The sequence below is a fragment of the Zosterops lateralis genome (genome assembly GCF_965231275.1).
Source record: "Zosterops lateralis genome assembly, chromosome: 25".
NCBI classification, from domain to species: Eukaryota; Metazoa; Chordata; class Aves; order Passeriformes; family Zosteropidae; genus Zosterops; species Zosterops lateralis.
In genome coordinates, this window is record NC_139785.1 from 4,196,769 (window position 1) to 4,222,819 (window position 26,051).

The window sequence follows — 26,051 nt, forward strand, 5'->3', positions numbered from 1 at the left end:
TTATAGTGGATTGTTGTGTGTATGTATTTTACTCGGGGTGTTTTGTGCTATAATAAGAAGGGGGAGGGAGCAGGGAAATGCTGCTCTGTTTATACACACTGCTGTCAACAGCGATGCTGCCTCTGCCACATTCACATGCTCTGTGAGGCTCCCTGGATCCAGGCAAAGAGCACATTTTTTATCCCAGGATCCTGTGGAAGGGCTGGCTGAGCCTCTCTCTCCATTCCCCTCTCCTGGAATTTGGCCCTGGGGAGCGTGGCACAGTGGATATCAAGTGGATACGTGAAGGTTCAAAGGGACAACCTTGGGAAATGTCAGGGCAGTGTCTCTGCATGGTTGTTCTGCTGCTCTGATCACCAAGAGCAGCTCTGGGTGCGTCATGCTGTAATTTTTGTCCACAGGGATGAAGCAATGCCTCTCTATGTCCCTCCTCAGCTTCCTCAATAGTTTTCCCAATGCTTTCCACCTCTGTGAGCCTTCTGAGGCACTGGAGCAGGGCTCAGCCTGAAATGTTACCTCTCACCCATAATTTTTATAAATCTCAGGTGTAGCACATCTCCCTCCCCTCCCCCCCTGAATTTTTATGAGTTTAGGTTTTGTGGCAGGAGCATTTTTATTCCTCTTCTCTTTTTTTTTTTTTCCCCTGAAATATTCAACGAATGTGCCCTTTTCTCATTCTGATATGGGCCTCAAGGGACAGATCCTTCCTCTCCATCTCCAGCCTGCCATAACAGCCTGGGACATGCTGGAAAAGCACCGGCTCTGAATCCACCCTTTTGATATAAGTGGACATTATGCATTTTTAATAGGCATGGAGCTCAGTGAAACCCTTAGTACTAGCTGAGCTGGCACAAAATTCCCAGGCAAGGAGTCTTTGGAGCTGATCTCTCCCTGGGTACCTTGCAGAAAATGAGACCAAGGACAAAAAAAGGCCACGTTCCCTTTGATTGCAGGAGCTGCCGTGTTTTGCAGAGGAGGTGGCTGAGCAGGAGCTGCCTGGCTGTGCATGAAGGGCTCTGGGCTGGCAGTCCTTGCTCATCCTGTTCTTCCACACAGCAGGGGAGGCTGTTTAGAGCTCCTTCCCTCCAGCACCACCCTGGACAGTGTTTCAGCACATCCTGGAGGCATCATCTCCCTGCTTTGTCCAGCACAGGCTCAGCAAAGCTCGTTTCCACCTGAGGCAGTGGTTGTGGAGTCCTCCAGCTCATATCACTTCAGGAATAAGGAGTGTGAGAATCCCTGGATTTGTCAGTGGGCCTCGATGGCTGATCATTTGTGGCTGATGTTTGGATTTCCAAACTCGTCACCAGGAATCTCTGCATCCCCTGGAGATGCACAAGTGAAAACTGGAGTCTGAATGCTGCAGGTTCAAACCCAAAAAGTCCAGTGAGAACGGTGGGAATCCTTGGTGGAGACCACTGAGGTTGTGGGGATCTCAGGTCCCTGCAAACTCCAGCTTTCCCCAGTCACTGAAATGTTTTTTACTTTGTTCTTCCTTTTTTGGTAAAACATAAGTAAATCTGTCTATACCTACAGGTTTCCATGGCACTGTAACCTTACAGAGAGGGAACAGCAGATCTGTGGATCTGTGCGTGTCCGCTGTGGAACAGGAGCACAGGGTGGTACTGGAGGGGATTGATGTGCTGGGAGCAGCTCAGGACAGGGGAAAGGTGTCCTCACCCCCAAGCTCAGCAGTGGCTTTTGGCTCAGGTTAAACTGCCCAGCCGTGGCATTTGGAGACACTGTGGTGTGCAGGCAGCTGGCAGAGATGTGCTGCTGAGCATGAGTCAGCCCTGCTGGGTCAGCTACTAAAGGGCAGCTCCAGGAGAGGAGGAGAGAAGACCTTTGCTCTCCCTGCCCCTCCAAGCCCTGTCTCCTTCAAGTGGTCCCTGAGGAGGAAGGGAGCATCCTGATCCATCTGTGCATGGATAGAGGTCACACCCGGGTCCTGTGTGCTGCTGGGCTGGGTGCAGGTGTCAGCAGCTTAAGGGCAGCCCTGGTCACATCCAGAGCCTCCTTCCCATGGGAAATCACGCTCCTGCTGTCCTATATCCAGTGCCAGGAGCCTTGGCCAGCCCCAGGAGGGACAGGGGGGAGCTCAGTGTTTGGGTGGGGGTGGCTGAGGGGGGCCATGGAAAGGCTGGTGCTACAGAAAGGGGGGTGGGATGTAAGGGGTGCTGCCCACTGCTCCCAAAGCCCAGGAGGGCTCAGCTGGGAGCCACCAGCGTGGGCACAGGCAGAGAGGAGCCCAGGGTCTGCTCTGAAGAGCTGCAAGGGGAGCCCAGCTGTGCCTGCCACCCTAGGGGCTGCAGGGGAGCCTCGTCTTCATCACCTTCTGAGCTTCCTCTGAGCGATGCTGAGCACCAGCCAGAGCTGCTCCTGGCCCCATCCCATCCCATCCCCATCCCTATCCCCATCCCAATCCCATCCCCTCCCATCCCAACCCATCCTATCCCCATCCCATCCCCATCCCATCCCCAAACCCAACACCTTCCCCATCCCTATCCCCATCCCTACCGTATCCCCATCCTTATCCCATCCCAACCCTATCCCTATCCCCATCCCCATCCCCATCCCCAAACCCAACACCATCCTCATCCCATCCCATCCCCATCCCGTCCTATCCCATCCCATCCATCCCTATCCTCATCTCCATCCCCATCCCATCCCCATCCCCTTGTCTATCCCCAAACCCAACACCATCCCCCATTACCATCTCATCCCATCCCTTATCCCTATCCCATCCCTATCCCCATCCCATCCCCATCCTATCCCCATCCCCATACTCAACACCATACCCATTCCAATCCCTGTCCCTATCCTATCCCTGTCCCTATCCTATCCCCATCCCCATCCCACCCCATCCCCACCCGTCTCTCCCGTGCGCCGCTCCCCGATCCCGGATCCTCCCGCCCGGTGTGTGATGAGGTGAGGGGGGTGAGGAGAGCAGGACCCGATCCCCGTGTGGACCATCCGGGATCCATCCCCGCTTCCCCCGGCGGCTGTGGCCGGGAGCGGAGCCCCTGCCGGGGCGGGATAAATCGGTACAGACCATTAACAGCGCCGGGTCCTCCTCCTCCGGCAGGGAGAGAGAGAGAGAGGCTGTGGGCGCTGCTCTGGATACAAAGCAGCCACGCTCTGGCTCCTTCCTCCTGCATCCCGCTGGCCTCCTCCTCCTCCTCCTCCTCCTCCTCCTCCCCGCTCTCTCCCTCCCTGCCTTTCTTTCCCCGAAGGCCACAGAAGGCTGCAGAGGCAGAGCCGGAGCCGCACGGAGGGAGGGAAGGCAGAGCCGGGAGCTCTCCGAGGATGTTCCTTCGCGAGTGAAAGGCGGGCGGTGGAGAAGAAAGAAAGGGATGCGATGAAGCAGCGCCGCGGTTGCTGCCTGGATTAAGAAAGAAAACATTATTTTAAAAAATCCCAACAAAAACAGCACCAAAGGAGGAGAAAAGGGAGGAGAGGAGGAGCCGCTTTGAATCGCGCCTCTGTTCGCAGGGATTAGAGCATGAATGGGAGCCGCTTCCCGGCCGCGATGGAGAGAGAAGGCGGCCCCGGCTGTGGCCATAAGGTAACTCCTCTCCTGCATGGCTGGGGCGGGCAGGACACGGCTCTTCATGCTCGGGCTGTGGGGATGCAGCGGCCAGGGGATGGGAGGCAGCAGGAGACACTCGGAGCGGTTTTCCCACCCTGCAGAGCAGGTCTCGGGGGCTGCAGGGATCGCTTTGCCCCCCCTGTGCCCACCCAGCCGCTCTCCCCTGGGCTCGGGAGATGCTCCGGGTCTCCCCTGCAGGATCCCCCCAGCATCGCCCTCCCATCCCTGCTCTGCCCCGGGGCTCCCCTCGGGCTCCACAGTGCCCCTGCACCCTCCGGTGCATCCGTGCGGAATCAGGGCAGGGAGGAGAGAGCTGATTTTCCCTTCCCTTGGTCATTCTCTGCCTTTTCCTCGCCCCAGGAAGGGATGGGGCTCAGCAGGAGGGGGGACTGGGGTCTCTTCCATTCGAGCCAACTTTGATGCTGCTGGGAGGGAAAAGCTCCCCAAGTGCTGCGTGTTTTGGGGGAGCAGGAGATGGCTGAGCCAGGCTCGGCTGTCTGGGGAGGGATCTCTGTGTTGTGTTATGGAGTGGGAGTGGGAGGGGATGGAGAACAGCGATTGTGAGGGAGAAAGTCGGTGCCGATCAATGGAGCTGCCCACAAATGATGCTTTCCTCTCCCTGCTGGGCCTCTCCCTGACTCGGTCCCTGGCTCTCTGACCGTGAAACTCCCAATTTCTCTCAGTCCGAGCACAAAGCACAACTTCAAACAGCGCTGGGAGGTGTCTGAGCCCAGATGTTTGGGGCAGCCCCGGGGAGAGGCAGATGTTCCCAGCTGTGGATGCCCCATCCAGCCATTCCCAGCCAGCAGAGCTCTGCCCTGGCCATCCCCCCCTGCCCTGGGCAGGATCCTGCTGCTGCAACATCCATTTGCTCTCTGCCACATCCTCCCCCTGCCTTCAGGGGCTCCCTGATGGCTCTTGGCATGAAATTAGGAAACATTTGCTTTGATTGCTGAAATAATGACGAGTCCCAGGAGTCCCCAGTGGTGGGGGCACATCCTGAGCCCCCCAGTGCCACCAGTGGCTGTCAGAGCCTGCAGGAACATCCAGGGAGTTTGTGGCTCTGGAGTCTCCTGCACTGGTCTGAACACTCTTGGACTGTTGGTGTCCCTGAACATCCACCTCAGGGAGTGCATTCACCAAGGTTTGGCTGGGAGGTTACAAGGGCTGGGATTGTCTTGGTTTACCTGGCAGAGATGGGGCTGAAAGGAAAATGGAGGCACTGGGGAAAGATGGGGAAAAATACCTTGTTTCTGTGTGAAACTCCAAACTCTGGTTTCTGTGCCAGCCTCGAGGAATGTGGGAGATGTTCTGGTGAAGGAAGAATATTTCTCCCAGGAGGGTTAATTCTGTGCTAAGAGCTTTGGAAATGGCCAAAGCCAGCAGGACACTGGGTGCTGCTATAACAGGAAGGCAGCTGATCAATAATTTTATTTTCCTGTTCGAATATTTATGGAGAAGGCAGAGGAAGGAAGATGCAAACAGTGATGTTGGCTCTGAGCACGTTCCCAGTCCAGCTGAGTTAGAAATCCCTCCCTGCACCCCTCCAGAGGCATTCCTGGGGAAATGCTCTGGGATTCCCTGGCAGCTTCAGGGGGAGCAGGGTGCAGAACAGGGGAGACAAGTCTCACGTTTTGATTCTCTGGGACAGAAAAACCACAGGGTTTCCATAAGGGTCAAGTGGAATTGTCACCAAGAGGAGACAGGGAGAGCTTTCCCACCTGCCTCCCCAAAGTTTCCTGACCCACTGGGGCGGCTCAGAGGGGACAGTGAACACACAGTGCCCCAACCCTGGCAGGGGCTGTCACCCCTGTCAGTGTCACAGCTGCCACCAGGGCCAGCCACTCTGTGCCTGTCCTCAGCAGAGCCCAGCCAAGCTCAGAGCTTGGATTCCCTCCTCCCTGCTTGTCCTGCACCTTTCTGGGCTTTCTCTGCAGTTTTGCCCCTGCTGAGGCAAAGGGAGCTGTGAGTGCCCCCAGGGCTGGTTGGGTTCAGCATCCTCAGCGCTGCTGCATCCCCCTGGCAGCCTCGGGGAGATCTGGCCTAAGCTCACCAAGAAACCTTCCAGGAGTGAAGTGTGAGCAGACACTCTCCCCTTGGCCAAATCTGGCTGTTCCCTGCCAAAATGGTGCTTTCTGAGCCCAAAACAGGCCGTCTGCCCTTCAGTCTCTTCCTGTTCCCACAGGAAAGAGAAGACAAGAACTGTCTTAAAAAGGACACTGGGGCAAATGTTGCATTTTGTTTTTCAGTGTTTTTTTCAAACTCACCTTTTGAGATGATTTTTGTTCTCTCTTACCCTTCTATTTCTACCAACTAAAAAAAAAAGTTGTGCAAAAAAGCAATTTTTAGTTCCTCCAACAAAACGCAGTGGCCAGCTCAGAATGCAGAGGAGGACAGGCTGTGGTGCTCTCTTGCATTTCTGTGCATTTTCTCCAGCAGGGATGAGCAGTGCCAGAGGTTGCCTGGATTCCAGGGCTGCTTTTCAGCAACATCCCTGACTTGCATCCCCTGGGGATGCTGCACCTCCCTCTGTGGCCATGGCCTCTGTGGCCTCCTCACCTCCACTTTTCCTGCAGGCCTTCATTTGAAAAGTTAAATTGGCTGCAGCTCTAAGTTGTGTTCAGCTGGAGGAGGATTTGGTGGGGTTTCAACCCACCCCAGGGCAAAGCTCCTTGTGGGATCCTTGGAACAATCCAGTGTCCACCCTGCAGTGGGTGCTCTGTGGGTCCTTTTTCTCTGTCTGTTCATGTTCTGCCTGTGGAGATCCTGGAGCAGCCACCTGCCCGTGTTTTGGTGCTGTGGGGGCAGGAGAAGTGAACTCTACAAGCTCAAGGGCTGAAAGGGAAGAAGGGATTCTCTTTTCCTCCTGCATTCCTCCACTTTCTGTGTCTGGGTTGTCAAGCTGACATCAGGGCTGGACTCACCTCCAGGGGCTGAGGAGGGGTTTGGTGAGCAGGGGTGATGGGGTGGGGTCTGTAATTCATCTCCCTCTCCTGCTGGAGGCACAAGGAGCACCCCCAAGACCCGTCAGTGACACTGTGCTGGTCACCATGGAATACATCCTCCTCCACATCCCCAGGGAATGGGAGAGGGGGCAAAGAATTAACAGATCCTGCTCTCTCAGTGCTCTGTCCCAAAAATTTAGCCAGTTCAGCCCTCCTCCTATCCTTACCCCTCTCCCTCTGTGGGTTTTTTTGGTTGTACCAAGTGACACTTCCTAAAGGAAGTGTCAGAAAATGATTCCTGGGCAGTAAAACACCTTGGGGCACACTTCCACACCTGTGTTTTCCCATCCTGGAAGTGATTTCCTCCCCCCTGCACAGTTCTGAGTAGTAAAACACCTTGAGATACACTTCCACATCCATTTTTTCCGTCCTGGATGAGAGTTCCTGTCTTCTGCTCAATCCTGGGCAGTAAAACACCTCAAGACACACTTCCACACCTGTGTTTTTCCATCCTGGAAGTGAGTTCCTTCCTTCTTCTCCATTCTGGGCAGTAAAACACCTCGAGACACAATTCTACACCTGCTTTTCCATCCTGGAAATGAGTTCCTTTCCCCTGCACAGTTCTGAGCAGTAAAACACCTTGGGATACACTTCCACATCCATTTTTTCCATCCTGGAAGTTAGTTCCTTCTATCTTCACAGTTCTGGGTAGTAAAATGGCTTGGAGCACAATTCCACACCTGTGTTTTTCCATCCTGGAAGTGAGTTCCTTCCCCCTGCACAGCCCTGTGCAGTAAAACACCTCAGGGCACAGTTCTACACCTGTTTTTTCCCATCCTGGAAGTGATTTCCTCCCCCCTGCACAGTTCTGAGCAGTAAAACACCTTGAGATACACTTCCACATCCATTTTTTCCATCCTGGATGAGAGTTCCTGTCTTCTGCTCAATCCTGGGCAGTAAAACACCTCAAGACACAATTCCACACTTGTCTTTCCATCCTGGAAGTGAGTTCCTCCATAGTCCTAGGCAGTAAAACAGCTTGAGATTCACTTCCACACCCATTTTTTCCATCCTGGAAGTGATTTCCTTCCCCTTGCACAGCCCTGTGCAGTTGTTCTCACTCTGCCCCTGCCCTGCCCGGGCACCACAGAGCCCTGGAGCAGTTTCCCAGCTGCAGTGGTGCCTCTGAAATCCCTGCAGCTCTGCCCTCCCGGTGAGCCAAGGCGAAATGCTGCCTGTGACAGCAGAATAAATAGGAAATGCTCCAGATCCCCCTCCTGCCTGGATCTGAGCTCTTTCCCTAAAGCCAGGACAAGAGCTAAGCTTTTCTACAGGGATTTTTGTGCTGTTCTTGAAGAGCAGTGCAGAGGGAATTGGAAGCTGTGGCTCAGAGGGAGAAATAAGTCTGCTCATCCCCAAAAAGTGGGGAACCCTTTGTTTTAGTGTCCTGATGTTTGGGGTGTCCTCAGGTAGGTCCAGCTGTAAAGAAAAATAGGAATTTCCAGGGCGAAGCTGATTTGATCTCAAGGAATTCTCCTAAAATAGACCAAATAAACTCTCCCTGCTGTTTGCAAAAAGAATAAAGACAGGCAGGCTCTGCTGAGGGGACCTCCCTCCTCCTGTGGACACACACTTCACTCTCTGACAGCAGAAAGAGCCACGGGATTTGTCTCACTTCCCTTGCTGGACATCATTCCTAAATACCCTGCAGCTTCCTCTGCAGATTTGGCACCTAAAAGGCAAAAAATATTTTTAAAAAAGGGCTAATCCAGGAGAAATGGAATCTGCCTCACCTTCCATTCAGCTGGAAAGAGCCCCGGAGCAGAGGGATGGATGCTGAGGCTCTGCTCTGGATTTCATGAATGGATGAATGTGGAGACGCAGGAGGGGATTTTGAGGGGATTTGGAAGCCTGCTCCAGGATTTGTCTGGCACACAGAGCATTTATAATACTTCCAGCATTATCATAACATAATCCAGCATGATTTGGGGCTCCCAGTGAATCCAAGGCAGAATTCCTGTGGCCATCAGGGGGTCAGGGGCCTCACCTTGGATGAGCTGGAGTTTGCACAGTCCAGACTCTTGTGCTGGTGGCACCAAGCAAGGGCTGAGATGCTCTTGGGTGCTGCTTGAGGGTGTGAGGGTGTCAGAGAGACAAAGGTCACCTCCCCTTGGAGCTCTGGATATAAAATTCCATCTTGGAGTTCTGGCTGAACTCCCTGAATTTCACCCTTTGTGTTTTTCCATCTCCTCAGCAGCTCCTACAGCTGAAAAATAAATGTATCCCAGTGAATTTCTCTTCCTAGAGATGGCTCAGTGAGAGCCAGGACTGTTCTCACTGGGAAATGTTCTTGGGGACATCCATAAGAGGGTGACCTCTTATGGTTTTTACATCTGAATCCCAGAGACTGTGACACAGAAAATAAACCTGGAACTGTGCTGGGACCAGTGAATCCAAGTGAGTTTTTTCCAGCTTCAGCTCATGTCAGCCTCATCCACCCATTAAAAAAAAATAAAAAGAAAAAAAAAAAAGAGAGAGAGAGAGAGAGAGAGAGAGAAAGAGAGAAAGAGAGAAAGAGAGAAAGAGAGAAAGAGAGAAAGAGAGAAAGAGAGAAAGAGAGAAAGAAAGAAAGAAAGAAAGAAAGAAAGAAAGAAAGAAAGAAAGAAAGAAAGAAAGAAAGAAAGAAAGAAAGAAAGAAAGAAAGAAAGAAAGAAAGAAAGAAAGAAAGAAAGAAAGAAAGAAAGAGAAACCAGTCCTATGGTAGGAATTTGTCCCGTGGAATCCTCTCCCCAAGGCCTCCCTTGCCCAGCAGAAGCACATCAGGGTGCTGCAGTGTTTCTGGGTGCTCCAGTGCAGGATTTAGGGCTCTTTTTTGTGCTCTGAGTGTTTTGCTCTGTTTTAGGAGGGCTGTGGGTGCTCAGAGTACAGGGAGACACAGGTGGAGTTTGAATGTTCCATCCTGCTCCCGCTCTCCTGCCCAGGCTGTGCCACCAGCACCTCTGGGAGGATTTCCTGAGTGTGAGGATGAGGGAAATCATCCACGGTGTTTCACTGGGTGCAGGAGCTGTGCTCCAACCCAGAGCAGGGATGAACTGGGTTAAATCCTCCCCACCACACCTGGGTTCAGGCTGGAGGGAAGGAAGAACTGATTTGTAGGGCTGGATGTGTCCCTGGTGTGTGATTTAAGTCCCTGCCCTGGCAGCCCCCTGGCCTTGTGGGGAGCTCTCTCCAGCCCAGGGGGAGGCTGGAATTTGTGCTCTGTGCAGGAGGGGAGGGACCCTGAGCTGTGGCTGTTAACAAGGGACCTTGGGCAGATGATGAGGGAGAGGCTGGCAGGGCTCCTCCTGTCCCTCAAAGCCATAAATCCCTGGGGAGGGACCCAAACCAGAGCAGATCTTCTCTCCTCTCCCCGAGTTCAGGCTGGGAATGGAGCACAGCTAAAACAGAAGGGGTTTTGTCAGGCTGGGTGTTCAGTACCTGGAGCCTGTTTTGGCTCATGAATAACTCGATATTTCTCCTGAATAATAGATGCAGGTGGTGGTTGCTGAGAGGCAGAGCTGGGAGGGGGCTGGGTGTGGGAGGGAGGCTCAGGGAGTCAGCCCAGTCTGAATTGGGAGTTGTTTGGGGGCTGGAAAACTGGCAGAGGTGATGTTTGGATGTAAATGTGTGTGAGAAAGGGCCTGCAGGTGGTTTTGTGTCTCCTGCAGCCAGCAGGAGTATAGAATTGTGTATTTATATAAAAATATGTTATATATTAGTGCAATACAGCACTGCCCAGCTTGGGCTGTGGGGCTGGGGAAGGTGAATATTTGTAATTTCTCTGCCTCCAAGAGGGGCTTCCTGTGGCTGTATCCATGGCAGGAGAACCACGTTTAAACCACTGGTGCTGTGAATAAACCCCAGCACAGTTTATTCTGTGGGTCAGAAACCCAGGACAGGTTTGGGCCAGCCCAGAGCCTGTGGGGATTTTTGGGAGGCACTGGCTGTGCTCAGACCAGCAGGATGCTCTGAGCTCTCCCTTCCTTGACAGACAGCTTTCACCTGACTTTCTAGTGGCACGTTCTGCTTCTAATTTGGGAGAGAGAGAAAGAGAGAGAGAAGGATAATCTGGCACAAGCCTGCCACCTCTGAAAGGCTGCCAGCCAGTTTATGGCACTGTCTGCCTGCTCCCTGCAGCCTTGGAGATGCAGAATATTCCCTCCTGCCATCCCTGGGAGGCTGCAGAGCTCCAGGAGAGGCTGCTCTGGTTGCAGGGCCAGCCAGGGGTTTATCCAGCTGGGCCCTGATCCCACCTGGGTGAGCAGCAGCTGTTTATGGAGATTGGAGCCACAGAAGGCACTGCTGATGAATAATTCCTCCAGTGTCTTTCTTATAATAGTGTCACATCCACCAGGCATGACTCGGGCATGTTCATCTCCCCAGCTCCTGGAATGACCTTCTGTGAGGCTTTGGAATTGTTTCCTTCTGTTTGTCAGGTCCAGGAGCATCGTCCCTGATGGGATTTTTAGCGGGGGACACAAAATTACAAGTGCTAAAACTTGGGGAGTTGTGGGCTTGATATTTCTGGGTCTGAGAGATTTTTCCTTGGGGAAAAAATCAGCAGCTGCCAGCAGGATAAAATCTCTCAGAGCCAGAAACATCAGGCCCACAGGGAGTGTTGAAAAGATGGATTGGAATCCGTGTGGGAAAGGGCAGCTCTGTCAGAGACTGGGCAGCAGCTCTGGTGGTGAGAGCTCAGCTCACTCTTGGCTGGCCCAGTTTGAAGCCTCATCTCCCTTGGAGTTAGTTATTTCAAGTTATTGAATTATATTCCTTTAACTCTGAAATTCTCCCAAGTGCAAGCAGACAAAGTTCAGAGAGGAGCACTGGGAAGGGGCCTGGCAGGCACAGCTGGGAATAAAACCAGTTTATTGACCTCTGAGGTGACTCCACTGGGAATAAAACCAGTTTATTGACCTCTGAGGTGACTCCACTGGGAATAAAACCAGTTTATTGACCTCTGAGATGGGCAGCAAGGGGCATCTGGCTGGATCCTGCAGGTGTAGATTCTGTCCCTGCCTCCAGTCTGGCCTCAGCAAAGAGGAAAAATGGCAATAAAAGGTGCCTTTCTATAAATAAAGCCCAAAGGAGGGGAGGAGAGGGAGCTGCCAGTTGCTGCCCTTTGTGGAGGAGAGGCTGTGGCATTGAGAGGATGCAGGAAATCCTGGCAGGGAAATGCTGCACCCCATAAATCTGTTGCTGCTGAAGGTTTTGGGGGTTTTGCAGCAGCAGGAACATGTGGGAGGGGAGCAGGAGGACCTCAGCTCTGCCCCTGCCACTGTCCCTTGGCTTTGGGAGGTTTGGCAGCTGTGAAAGGTGGTGGGAAAGGATTTGTTGCAATCCCCCAAAGGTGTCACCCCACAAGTGCATTTCCCTCCTTCCACCCATTTGTCTTTTGAAAACACTGCCAGCACTGTTCCTGCCTCTCCTGGCAGCCCTTTTTGTCTCCTTCCAGAGTGAATAACTCCCCTGAGAGCCCGAGTTATCCTGGTGCAGGGCAGGGTGGGAGCCCTGCAGTGCTGGGACAGGGCCCGTGGGGTGGGGAATAATCCACTTTTGGAGTGGGATCAGCACCTGCCCCCTCTGCTGCTGGTGCTGTGGGACATTTTCAGTTTGTAACACCTGGGATGATTCCCAAAGCTGTGCCACAGTGGGGGGAGATGGGAAAAGAGGGGATCAGGAGCCCAGGGAATGCTGCTCCAAAGGCAGGGTTAGAACAGGACAACTCCAGCAGCAGGAGGACTCCAACCACAGCCCATGTTGGCGGCAGAGGAAAGGAATGGCTTCACTCTGTGCTGAGAACCAGCACACTCAGAGAGGCTGGGACAGAAAATCCCTTTTTTTTCTCAGCATGACAGTGACTGTGACGACCAGGAGTGCCCAGATGTCCCCAGTGATGGGCCACATCCCCATTTCCACAGCCTGCCTTTGGAATTTCCCTGGAAACCCCAGTCCCTCCTGCTGCAGAGTGGCCCCATTCAGCACCTTCAGAGCCCGTGCAGCTCTGGTTCCTCCCTCTCTGTCTCAACCATCTTTTCTCCTCTGGCTCATCATCAACTGAGTCAATGAGTTTAGTAACTCGTGTTTTTCAAGATTAGTCATCTACAGGAATGACATTTGAAAGACTGACAGCTCCAATCAAATCACAAGGGCCGTTCTTGTGCCTGAAGATGGTTGTTTAATTAAAAAGAAAAAAAAAAGGTAAAATCAGCCTGACTAATTAAGTGTGGTACCTTGAGATGCAGCTGAGGGAAGGACAGACGTGGCCCAAGGAAGGAGGAGGATGCCAGGCTGGTGGGGTTTGAGCTGGGCAGGCCTGGAGGGAGTGTGGTAGAGCTGTGTGCATGTTCCCTGCTCCCTCCTTGGGGCTGATCCGTGCCAGGCAGGGCTGGTGACAGCCGTGATAACGACGCTGTGATTTGCCTGGTTGATTTGAGATGCGCCATAATTACCGCGTGATTACAATATTCTTAGAGCAGCCCTCACAAACCCCCTCCAGCTCCTCAGAGCTCCCCAAGGGCTCATCTGCCACCTCACCTTGCAAGTAAAAGCCTGCAGGGGAGGCTGGGTGTCCCTGAGGCACGTCTGCAGCTCGGCCACCTGTAGATCAGAGTTCCCCGCTGCTGGGACACTCTGTGGACCACAGGGAGGATTTGGTGCTTGGCCAAGCAGGATGAGCTTTTCCAAGGGCTGAGGATGCTCCTGGGAAGGGCAGGGGCTGGGGAATGCTGCTGGCAGGGGGGAGAGCATTTGGGGATGATTTTCTTCCTGTGACAACCTGGTGCTCACTGAGTTATGAGTTGTGAAACTGGCAGCTTCATTCTGTCTCCAGCTTCTGTTTTGATGCCTTTTTGAGGCTGCCTAAAAACAGAGGCCAGATAGAATTCAGAGAATAAATTCTATTTATAATTCTATTTATTGAAGGGCCTTCAGGTCCATTTAGGGCAGACAAAGCCCCCCAGGGGCTGCACCCAAAATGGACAATGGGCACGGCTTTGCACACTTGGATCACTTTGGGCCATTTGCACATTGGGGGTTCATCTTCCAATTCCAGCTCCAGGTCATGAAGTCATTGAGCCCAAGTTTGCTGCCCCCAACTCCCTTTTGTTCCCATCTCTGGGGCCTGAGGCAGTGAGGGGTCCTTGATTGCCAGGCCTGGAGAGGAATTGTTGTGTCTGCCCAAAGTGGGGGAGCAGCAGCTCACAGTGTGTGTGGAGTTTGGAGTTCTGCACTGAAGAACTGCAGGGTTACAGATGGATGAAAAATAGAAAAGCTCAAATCTTAAAGCACCAATTTGTCTCCTCCATTTCTCATTTAGAAGATCTGGACGGGCTTGGACCTTCAGTGATCCTAAAATCAGGAGAAATGACCCTGTCCAGGCCATGGGATTGATGAGAGCTGGGCTCTGCCAGCACCTCAGGTGTCACTGCCTGTGTCACCTCTGTGCTCACCCTCTGAGCTCCATGAGCTTTGTGACTCCTGCCCAAAAGTGGGCAGCTGCTCCCATCTCACCTCCAGAGCAGCTGAGGTGAGGTGAGCCAGAATAACTGAGCCACAGGGAAGGCAGAGTGAGAAGCAGGCTGGGGCTGGAAGCTGGACAAGCCGCTACATTCATCCTGTGCCTTTCCCTCCAGGAGCCAAATCCCATTTCCTCAGGCAGTGCTGGAATAGCTCCGGGTTTATTGGATTGGCAGGCAGGTTTTTGTGCTGCCAGGAGAGAAGGAACGGCTTCCCTGCCAAATTCCTCTCCCATGGAAGATGGGCCAGGTTACCCTGGCGTGTCAAAGGTTCCCAGGCAGGCAGAAGTTCATGTTCCCTGGGGAGAGAGCTGGTGGGCCAAGGATGATGAGAGCACCTCGGGAAGCTCTGTGTGCTCCTTTCAGAGTGTGCTCTTTTCACAATTCGGGCAGGGAGCGGAAATGCACCAGGGAGGCAATTTAAAAATGACCTTCCAAGCAGGGTGTGGAGGTTTGTGGCTGCACTAATGGACTCCAGGGCTGTGAGCACCAATTGATTGAGCTGCAAGCTGCTGAATTATAGCCTGGCATCTGCTTAATCATGCCAAATGCCACCCCCCCTGCTTCCCCTTCCACACTGTGGCATCAAAGAATCAACATTAATTCCTCAGTCCCATTAGTGACTCCTGTTTGGGCACCCAGCACTGAGCAGGGATCAGGATTTGAGCCTCATCTCTTTAAAGGAACCTTCTAATGGGGATTGGAGCTGGGAATTTTCTCTCCAGGCTGATGTAGTGGCTGATTTCTTGTCCAGCTGCTCAGTGGGGAGCTGGGAGCTCTGAGTTCCACGCTGAGCTTTCCCTGAGCTGTCCTGAAAGGCCATGGGAGTGAAAACCTGCTGGAAATGCTCCTGTTGATGCCTTTTTGGGGCTACCTAAAAACAGAGAACAGACAGAATTAAGGGAATAAAAGCAGTTCTGTTTATTGAAGGGCCTTCAGGTGCATTTAGGGCAGACAAAGCCCCCCAGGGGCTGCACCCAAAATGGACAATGGGCACGGCTTTGCACACTTGGATCACTTTGGGCCATTTGCACATTGGGGGTTCATCTGCCAATTCCAGCTCCAGGTCATGAAGTCATTGAGCCCAAGTTTGCTGCCCCCAACTCCCTTTTGTTCCCATCTCTGGGGCCTGAGGCAGTGAGGGGTCCTTGATTGCCAGGCCTGGAGAGGAATTGTTGTGTTTGCCCAAAGTGGGGGAGCAGCAGCTCACAGTGTGTGTGGAGTTTGGAGTTCTGCACTAAAGAACTGCAGGTTTACAGATGGATGGAAAATAGAAAAGCTCAAATCCTGTGGCATCACTGTGACTGGCACTGCTGTGCCCTAAATCTGTTCCTGCAGTGCTGGGATGTGCTGTGGTGTTGCTGGGACAGGAGGTGAAGGACTCGGGCTCAGGGTGCAGGAGTCACCCTGGGAGCCCTGGCAGCTCCTCTGCAGGGAAAGGTGCTTTGGAACAAGGCAGAAATTTCAACATGAACTCACAGCCCATACACTCCTCAGCTCAAATTCCCAGTCTGGCTGCTCTGGGTGCCTCTGACAATCAAAGCAGCTCCTGTCAGGCTCCCCCAGCTCTGACCAGCACCGTGGGGAGGGGCAGGGAGGAGATCCAGGGTGGGAATCCATTGCCAGGATCACTCTGCCTCCCCCAGGCAGGAACAGCCTCACTCAGCTCCAGGGCAAGGAACACTCCTGGCTGCTGGTCTGGAGCATCCCTCAGCCTGGACATTCCACAGTGTCCAGCAGCTCCAACAGCAGCTCCTACAAAATTGGAGGAAGTTTCTACTTCATCTCTGTCTTCAGGGACTTGTGCCTGGAAACAGCTGTAACAGTGATGGAGAATTTGGATGCCTTCATGTTTTTTTCTTTTTTGAAAAAAACCCCCCACCTTTAAGATATTTGATGTCTGCTATTGAAAAGAGAATAATCATGTCTTTAAAAACTAAATCCCTTTCTAAGGTGTTTAGAGAGCCCAGTGGTGGCTTTCTGCAGAGGAACTCGCTCAGAGCTCTGCGAGCTGCTTTCTCCCCTTCTCTTTTATACATCAGAATCAGGTTATTAATAACTCTTTTTAAATAGAGCAGGATTTATTTTCTTCCAGGGGCAGGGAAGGACTCTTTAATTAAAAGTGAGTGCTGATGGCTGTGGGGCTGCTGAGCTGCTGCCAGGGGATGCCAAAGGTGTGTCCCCCCCAAACTGGCTGTGGGGGGAGAGCAGTGTCCTCTCCAGGTCTGCAACTGAGAACTTGGGGGATTGGGAGATAAAATTGGGAATTTGGGGATTGTGGCTTGCTGGGCACAGCTCTTGCTGTCTGAGGGTTGGATTTGTGAACTTTCCCAGGTTCCCCATGAGGGGAGGCGTCATTATAGGACACAAAATGAACGATACGCACACGGTCAAGTCATCAGGGCAAAAAGAGGGAAGTTTATTTTTCTACTTTAATTTATATAGATTTTGGACAATGACCACGGATTGGAGGATGAGGTGGACACCTCTTCAACCACACTGGTCAAACTAGAAGTTTATCAATTGTCTCTCCTCAAAAAGAACATTTTACCATAACATCACTTCGTTTACATGAAAATCTATGAGAAACTCCACTAGAAAAATGCAAACATCAGAAGGCTGAAAAAGATCAAGGCAAGAGGGAGGCAGCTCCCAGTGTGTCCCACCAGCCCAGAGCTCCAGGTGCACCCACAGAACCCTCCAGCATTCATTCACACAGGGTATAAAAGCCTGGGCTTCTCTCAACCATCACCAGCACATGCTGTGGGGTGCTGGAGCTGATCAATCCTTGCCCCAGCATCAGTCTGGCTCCTTTTATTGCTCTGCTGCCTTGTGCTGGTTTGGCTTGTTAGGCTGCCTTGGGTAGAGGGAGAAAGGAAAGTCCAGAGGAAGCTTTGACATATTTGGCAAGATGATTCAGCCTTGCACATCCTGGAAAAAAAATTAAAAAATGCATTTTTCTGGCCTGCAGGTTGGAGAGGTGAGGCTTTTTCCTCTGGAAAAGTGAGGTTTGGTCATTGTGACCTGCCTGGCACCATGAGGTGTCAGCTGGTGCCTTCAAACCCCTCGGACAAAGCGTATGCAAAACCCATTGTGGAGCTGTGCAATTGAGCCTGATCACGTTGGAATTGGGTCATCCTTTGTGAATGTCACTTTTTCAGATCCGCAGGAGCCGGTGGTGCACAAAATACTCTGTGCAGTGCAGACCACAGAGGTGGGAATAGAGAGGCTGGGGATGTGTCTGATGCTGGCAGTGCTCATGGGGCCTGAGCTGAGCACAAGGGACACCTCGAGGTGTGTTGTGTCACCAGAGGAGGAGATTTGGATGGAGAAACCCTGAAACGAGCGAATTGCTGGAGCATTTCCCCAGCGCTCACCCACAAACAACCTTAATGAAAACCTACCAACTTTTTCCCAAAGCAAAACAACTCCCAGTTGCCTTTCTATATTGGAAGTGGGCTGGAAGTCAAACAGCTTTTCATCTTGGGAGAGATGCTTTTTAAAAACCATGTGTGAGGTGGAGCCATTCATCAGGGAGGATTGAGTGCTGCTTCCCAATCCCAGACCTGAGTCAATCCACAGCTCTCCTGGCTGGAGAGAGTGGTAACAATCCTGGCAGAGCAGAGCAATCCTCTCTGGAAGCAGAAAGGGTCCCTGTAGCCCTGGTTTTGTGCCTGAGGTGTTTTGTTTTTCTGAAATTCTTTTCCCCGGTGTCGTGGTTTGAAAGCAAAATGAGTGAGAGGCTCCAAGTCAGAAATACTATTTAATAAGAAGAAAGGAAAAAAAAGTAAAATAAAATAAAATAAAATAAAATAAAATAAAATAAAATAAAAGCAATAACACAAAGGACCCCTGACAGAGTCAGAACACACCCTGAGCAGGGTGGTGGGAGCAGTCCAGGTGAGGGGCTCTTCCTGAAGCAGTGATCCCACAGAAAGGTCTGGGAGCTCTGCTCCTCTGGGAATCCAGTGGCTCAGGGCTGCTTGTCCTGTCCCAAATCCCAGATTCTCTCCAGGTGGGAATGCTTGGCTCCTCCCCCTGGGCATTGGGAGCATCTCCCAATGGGATGAGGAGTCGTGCAGTGGCTCCTTGATGGCCCATTAAACAGAGAGAGCTCCTGGAGGGAGTTCCCTGTGAGTCCTGGGCAAGGCATTGATGGGCCATGAGCAGAAGAGCCCAAAGGAGGGGCCTGGGAAAACACTGCCCCACCTGGTTCCAACAGCTCATGGGGATGGGGATGGAATAAATACTTTGTGCACATCCTACACTGCAACCCAGGACACCAGGGAATTTTCTGTCAACAGGAGAAATGTTTTTGTAGCTGTACCTTTGTTATTCATTCCTTTCCCCAGGAGGGACTTCTCCTTGCTGTCCCTCTGCTCTGACCAATGGGAGTGAAGAGGTTTGTCTTTGTGTCACCAATCCAATTGGTCTGTGTGAAATGGGATAAAAGGGAGACACATCCCAAAAATCAAGGAGTCATTTTCAGCCTTCTGTAGTCAAAGTCTGTGTCGTTGTGGTGTAAAACAGTGTCAGGTCCCTAAAAGTGCTGCCATTCCCTGGTGAGGCTGTCCCAGGACCCACAGCAGCCTCACCCCTGCTGCTGCCAGGGCTGTGACACTTTGTTTTGCTCCTTCTTTGCTCAGCACATGAAGGTTGCAAAGCCCAGGTTCAGCCCTTTCCAAAAATCACTCAATGAAAGGATTCCTGCCTTTTCCAGCCTTGGAAAAGATCCTTTTGGAGTGACCAGGAGAGGAAGTGCAGTGCCTGTAGTTAAGGAGAAATCTGGACAGCACTTGGGCACTGTGGGGATGAGTGCACTGTGAGAGCCTGCACAGGGAAACAAACACATTTAGGACAATAAATCAAATTTTTTCAAGCTTTCCCAGGAGATGGGCCTTGCTGCTGGAACCTTGGGACTGTGTCACAGCACAAGAGCAGTGCCACCACCCCTCCTGCCCTGATCCCGCCGTGGAGGGGGGGATTAATCTGGAGAAGAGAAAGTTTCTGATGCTTGTTAAAATTTGGCTGAAGCCTCCGAAACTCGAGGGTTTACATGTTTTCCAAACTGGTGGGTGGTTCATTCTAATTCTGGATATGCAGTTTATTCACATACACAACTAATCCTTTTTCGAATCCTGTTAAGTTCTTGTTCTTCTCAGTATCCTGTGGCAATAAGTTCCAGCAGCTAATTGTGCTTGTGTTGAGCTCCCTTGATCCACTTTACTCATGCTTGCTTGAAAATTTAAGTGTTGTTCTGAGAAGCTCGGGTAATTTTTATTTTATTATTTATTTTTTGTTTTGTTTTGTTCTGGGAGATAATCTGTGTTCTTGATCCCATTTGTGGCAACTGGGAGGAGGCTGGAAGGGAAGGGTTTTGCCTCAGCTGTTGCAAGGTCAGGGAAATTTTGTGCCTCAGTTGCTGTGGCAGCTTGGGGAACACAAGGAATGGCTCTGCAGCCAAGGCAAGAGCAGTGACTGTGGTTTGTAGGTGAAGCTGGAGAATATATTGAAAATATTGAAAAAACAGCTTTCAGAAACTGAGCTTCCTTACCAGGCTTTTCTTTTCTAGTATCTCTAAATATCTCTAGTATCTCTAGTATCTCTAATATCTCTGAATTTCTAAAATCTTAAAAAAAAAAAAAAAAAAATTAAAAATGCATTATTTCTGTATTTCTGGCCAAAGGAATTATTTTAATTTTTAAAAGAAGGAAACAAATGCTGGGTGAAGACATGATGTAAACCCTCACCCTCCATTGCATCATTGGCTCCAAAATCCAGATTCTCATGGATGAATCCAGGTCTCCTCTAGCAGGAAGGATTCTCCTGGAGACCTGAAACATTTCTGATAATTCTCCCTGCTTTTGTTGACTTGCACTCCAAGGTTTGTGCTGCACAGATCAGCTCAGGGATGGCCATTTCCCCTTTCACAGCACTCTGGGAGGGCTGCCCTGAAAATCCTCTGTCCTTTTGTCTCCTGGATGGGGAGAATCTGAGCTTGAAAACACCACCCCCGATTAAATCCTCCAAGAAGCAGCAATTCTGTGTGCTCATTACTCAGTTCTGGCTCTGTTCTGCTTAATAACTAAACACTAATTAGCTCCACGGTTTTGCTACTATACTTATAATAGCCCCCATTAAAGTTATGGGGTTTTTAGGCAGTAATGGCTTACAGAGTAATTAACGAGCAAGAGGCTTTTATTGCCACCTTTATTTTTAGCCTGTGCTTTACAAGCCTGTTCTGCCAAACACACAAAATCTTAGACAGAGGTTTGGAGTGCCCATCCCCTGCCAGGTGGAGAGGAGCAGGGATGGGTGTGGAGCATCCAGAGCTCAGAACTGCTCCAGAATCCCAAAATTCCAACCTGGGTTGGGTTGGGTTGGGTTGGAGGGACCTTAAATCTCATCCAGTCCCACCCCCTTCCATGGGCAGGGACAAATCCCACTATCCCAGGTTGTTCCCAGCCCCATCCAGGCTGTCTCTTTGTCCTGACCCAGCCTTGTCCCCAGTGTCTGCTGGGCTGTCACCACCCTGTGCCTCAGTTTCCCTCTCTGGGCACAGGACATTCCTGGGGTTGATTCCTGTGCCTGGGTGTGAATTCAGAAAGGGTTTTTGAGTCACAAAGGTTGTGGGTTGAGGTGGGCAGAGCAGAGGGACCAGCTCTGTGCCCCTCCAGCATCATTTTCCAGCAGGGATCAAACCCAGCTGCTGTTGAAAAAACAAAAAGAACCAAATCTGTGTTTGGATTTTGGGAGGGAAAAGCTTTTGGAGAGACTCTGCTGAAGTGGGAGCGTTTATTTTCTTTGCAAAGCTTTTGTTGCAGGTTTTGGCAGCGTTTGTTTGTTATTTCCTGGCTTGTTTGGAGCACAACAAAGTGTTTGCTGCGTTTGTCTGGGGATTTTTTTGGGGGGATGTGTTTTTTGTTTTTTTTTTTCACATCCAGACAATGTTTTTACTCCAGTAAGATGTATAGGTACAAATTCAAATCAAGCCATTCTTTAGTCTAACATTTTCTAAATCACTCCTCTTCAGTGTGGGCAAACCGAGGATTAATGACACTGGGGCTGAGCAGCCCCAGAGGAGGAATGAAGGTAAAACTGACTATAAAGGTTGCAGATCAAATCACTCGTTCCTATGGCAAGTGTCAGAGCTGATGCCAATTAACTTGATTTAAAAAAAGAACCTTCAGTGTTTAATAATCCAGCATGTTACTGACACGTGGCTCCGGGATTTATTAAAGCTTTTTTTTTATTAGATCAGTGCCCTTTCCATATTGTCATTCCTCGACACCATTGCCCTCTGCCGGAGGATGGGGATCTCTTTCATCTTGTGGCACCCGGTTCTTCCTCAAAACAGTTCAAAATTCCTTTGTTTTAGGAGTATTTTAACCCCAAAATCATTTACACTTGAACCAGTGATTTGTGGCTTTCACCTCATTTCTAAAAAGTGGAAAAAAAAAAAAAAAAAAAAAAAAAAAAAAAAAAAAAAAAAGGCAGGATACTTTCTGTAGTGGAAAATGGAGTTTGATTGTTTTAATTGATGTTTAAATTTGTTCCTCCTCCTTCGTTTCCCTGGGGAGGAGGAGATAGGAGAAGTTTAAAAGTGACAATCTGAATAAGACAGGTTTTGTTTGGAACAATTTCAGTGGGAAGAGGAGAGTGCTGTTGTGGATGGGGAAGGAGTAGAGTCAATGCCATGAAGAGGAACATAATTTTTCCCAGAATAATTTTTGTCTCATGCCACAAACAGCAATAAAAATCATCGCCTGGCTTTGGCAACAGGGGAATTTTGGGGTTTAGGGCAAGCCCTCTGTCTCAGGCTGCTCTCACCAGCAGTGTAAAATCACAGGCTTTCATGCAATTCCTGGCTGATGTTCACAGGAGGAAGTGGATTCACCTTTGGCACCTTTGGCCCCTGATGAGAGGGGGGAGTGTGGCTTTGTCACACTGAGAGCCCTCAGTGGCATCAGAGTGTTGAGAGGGAAGATTGAAATGCTCTGGATGGAGATTCCACACTGGAATTCTCACCACAGCCCTCAGCCAGGATCATCAATAAAAGCAAATCCCTTCAGGAATTAGCAGTGAGGAGATGCTGCAGAGCAGAGCCCCTGGTGCTCCCAGGGCTGGGCTGAGCCCCTGGTGCTCCCTGGGGGTTTCTGGGCAGCTCAGGGTGCAGAGTGTGGCCAGAACTGGGGTCAGGCTCTGGCTCCATGTCCCTGCCAGCCACCCATGGCCATCTGGGACCCCCTGGGCTCGTGTCCCTTTGGGGACACTCATGGCACCCACTGCATCTGAGTGCTCATGGGGAGCTCAGCCAGCTCTGGGGACAGGGAATGGAGCCCGGGGACATTCCCTGTGCCTGGCAGCTCTCCCTGCTGGGCCACGAGTCGGCTGTGCTGGCCCTGGGCAGCTGGAGCTCCACGGGGACAGCTGAGTGACCAGGGACAGCTGAGTGACCAGGGAGCTGCTGGAGCTCCATGGGGACAGCTGAGTGACCAGGGGACAGCTGAGTGACCAGGGAAACTGCTGGAGCTCCATGGGGACAGCTGAGTGACCAGGGACAGCTGAGTGACCAGGGAACTGCTGGAGCTCCACGGGGACAGCTGAGTGACCAGGGAACTGCTGGAGCTCCAGGAGGACAGCTGAGTGACCAGGGACAGCTGAGTGACCAGGGGACAGCTGAGTGACCAGGGAACTGCTGGAGCTCCAGGAGGACAGCTGAGTGACCAGGGACAGCTGAGTGACCAGGGAGCTGCTGGAGCAAATGGAAAGGAATCAATGCTGGGGACAGAGCAAAGCACAAATCATTGGAGCCTGGAGAGGCTGGAAATCAGAGCAGCACCCCAGCACAGAGAGGCCTATTTCCCATCATGGCAAGCCCAGCCTGGCCCATGGGATGGGGATGAATTGAGCCTGGATGGGCAGGAGGCAGGGAAAGGCAGCTCTGAGGTAGGGGCACTGTGTCTGGAGGAAGCTGCCCATGACAAACAGGGCATTTGGTGAGGCCAGCCCGCTGTGGCAGCTTGCCAGGGCTGTGAATGGGCTCTGAGTGGCCTTTTTAGCTGCTGTTTCCTCCCACTCCCTCTCCAGCAGCAGAATCCTCTCCTTGCTGCATTTCTGGGGAAGGCACCACACCGGGGAAGGTGTTCAGCCTTTCCACCTGCCCCTTAAGGCCCTGCCCTGCAGGGATGCTCAGGGAACCTGCTCCAGCTTTATCAGAGGATTCCAAGGATGCCAACACTCCTTGTCTGCTCAGGCAGAGTCAGCAACCAGGGACAGCAGGGATGAGGCCAGATGCTCTTTCCTCGGGGCACTGTGCTTTGGCAGATCGAGGCCAGCAGGAATTCTCTGGCTCCAAGAGCTGGACAGGGATGCAGCAGAAGGCTGATGCTTGCTGGAATAATTCCTCCTCTTCCTCCCTGGTTTATTTTGTGTGAACGAGGCTGCTTTCACCAATTCTGGAAACAAATGAGAGAGCTCTGGCTGGGGAACTGGCTGTTTGCTAGACTTGGCTGGAAATTTTCCTACAAGTTTGGGGTTTGTATGCATGGAAAAAATAATGACTCACTGAAACTTATTTGAGGGACATTTACATGACACTTTTAAGGACAAAGCCCAACCTGTGACCCCCTTCCCTCTTGTTTTCCCTGGTAAATGAATACCTTTGTGATTGAAGTGCTAATTTGGAAGAACCAGGTTGTATCCAGCCACTTCAATATTCCTTGATTGCAAGATTCCTTTAGAGGAAAAACCTGTCAGTTCTTGGATTCATTTCACTCCAAGTGGGCTCCGTGCTGGGGGCTGGCTGTGCAGCACAGTGGCCAAGGGAAACTCAGCTCAATCCAATTTGGGCTAATCAGGGATCTGAACATGGATTTCTCCACGCCTGCCCCATGCAGCCAAGAAGAAGGCAGCTCTGGAAAAATATTTGCACAAGTAGAGTGGCACCAAGAGCTTGAGGGTTGTGGTGATGGAATCCCCACACCTCCAGCAGGTGCTTCCAAATAGGGGAAAAGTCTCACTTTACCTTTGGACATTTTAGGGAGTTTAACTGGAAAGTTCTGTGATTTTCTCATTGTAATTGGCTCGGAGCCAGCCCAGGAGCACGGATTGGACTCCAGGAATGTAACTCAAGGTCTGTTGTTCATCTCATTGGGCCAAGGGCCAAAAAGCCCACCTGGGCTGTTCAGTGCTAAAGAGAGAACGAAGAAACTCCGCACTTTTCCTGGTGTTGTAGCAAGTAGGAGACTTGTCTCTATACTGTGCTTGGCTTTGCCTTTGTTTTTGTATTATTTTCCTTCTTTATTAAAACCTTTTTGATTTTCCAAGACACACTCCATCATTCCATCTCACCAATTAATTTTAGGCACGTCTCTGCCAGGCTGGGCTGTCAGAGGTTATGGGTAAAACCCACAGAGGGATTTAAGGAAGGGATCTGATAACACCCAGGCCACTCACTGGGAGAGTGACGCTTCTCCAGAGATCCCAAAGATTCTCCCAGAGCACCGTGCTCCCTCTGCAGTATCCCTGGGCTGTGCCTGCCTGCACTGCAGCCCTTTTCGCCTCCTCTGAAGCGTGTCCCCACATGGGAGCAGCAGCACTAAAGTGCTACCCGTGTTTGCAAACTGCCCGCGGTGCGCGGCGGCCGCGCTAAGTGCAGCGCTTTGCTCGCCGGCCTCAGATCCAGTCTGCTTAAATCTTGGATGTGCTCGTGTCGCGTCAAACTAAGCCATTGTGGCACTTTAATATACTCCAGGCACAGCACCTCTGAGAGGGAAGCAAACCTGAGCAGGCTGTGCTGGAAGGCTGAGCTAAAAGTAGCTGGGTTGGAGCTGCCTGCAGGATGGGATGAGCTGAGGGAATAGGGATGGGAATGATGACTTTTTCCAGGGCTGCCTAAAAACAGAGGCCAGATAAAATTAAAAGAATAAAAAGCAGTTCTGTTTATGGAAGGGCCTTCAGGTGCATTTAGGGCAGACAAAGCCCCCCAGGGGCTGCACCCAAAATGGACAATGGGCACGGCTTTGCACACTTGGATCACTTTGGGCCATTTGCACATTGGGGGTTCATCTGCCAATTCCAGCTCCAGGTCATGAAGTCATTGAGCCCAAATTTGCTGCCCCCAACTCCCTTTTGTTCCCATCTCTGGGGCCTGAGGCAGTGAGGGGTCCTTGATTGCCAGGCCTGGAGAGGAATTGTTGTGTCTGCCCAAAGTGGGGGAGCAGCAGCTCACAGTGTGTGTGGAGTTTGGAGTTCTGCACTAAAGAACTGCAGGATTATAAATAGATGAAAAATAGAAAAGCTCAAATCCTAAGGCATCAGGAAAATCACAAGCTGACATTTCTGTGCCCCAGGAGCAGAGGTGCAGCCACCCCAAGAGCTCTGCCTGGCCAAGGGAGAGGATCTGGGGGGTCACAGTGTGTGCTGATGTGTCAGTGGTGTGGCTGTGGCAGTCTCTGCCTCTTCCATGGGCTTGGCTGGCTGGAGGGGAAGGCTCAGACTGGTTCTGCTGGGAAGGCTCTGTCTGCTGGGATGGCTCAGGTTCCACTGGGGTGGCTCAGACACTGCAGCACTGAGCGGTTTTCACTCTCCTGACAAGAGGGACTTGCTTGACACAGGGATGCAAAGAGAAGGCAAGGCCCTGGACACCCAGGAGACATCTCCCTGGAGGGGTGAGACATTGCTGCTGCTGCTCACTGCCTCAGTGGGGTTTATCCTTCTCGAGGAGAACTCTGCTGCTTTCTCTGCCTACTGGCCTTTGCTCTGTGTTGCAGGTTTCCTTCCACATGAGTCCCTGAGGCTCCTGCTGGCAGCTCCAGCAGTGCCCTGCAGAAAGTGCCCTCCTGCTCCTGGGCTCAGCAGCCGAGGCCCCTCCAAACCTGCTTCTGCAATGGGTGGGTTGTAAGCACTGGTAAGACCCATGAGTCATGTCTCCTTGGCTGCTCTCTCCCTCCTCTCTCG

At 51.6% G+C, this 26,051-nt stretch overlaps 1 protein-coding gene across 1 annotated transcript in view; it reads left to right on the top strand.

Moving 5' to 3' along the window:
- Positions 1-3,236: 3,236 nt before the first annotated feature.
- Positions 3,237-26,051, top strand: part of B3GAT1 (beta-1,3-glucuronyltransferase 1) — a 37,265-nt gene continuing 14,450 nt past the window's right edge. The window contains exons 1-2 of the mRNA XM_083877862.1: positions 3,237-3,565; positions 25,865-26,001. The gene's annotated coding sequence lies outside the window, so the exon portion shown is untranslated. The remainder of the gene's footprint in view (positions 3,566-25,864; positions 26,002-26,051) is intronic.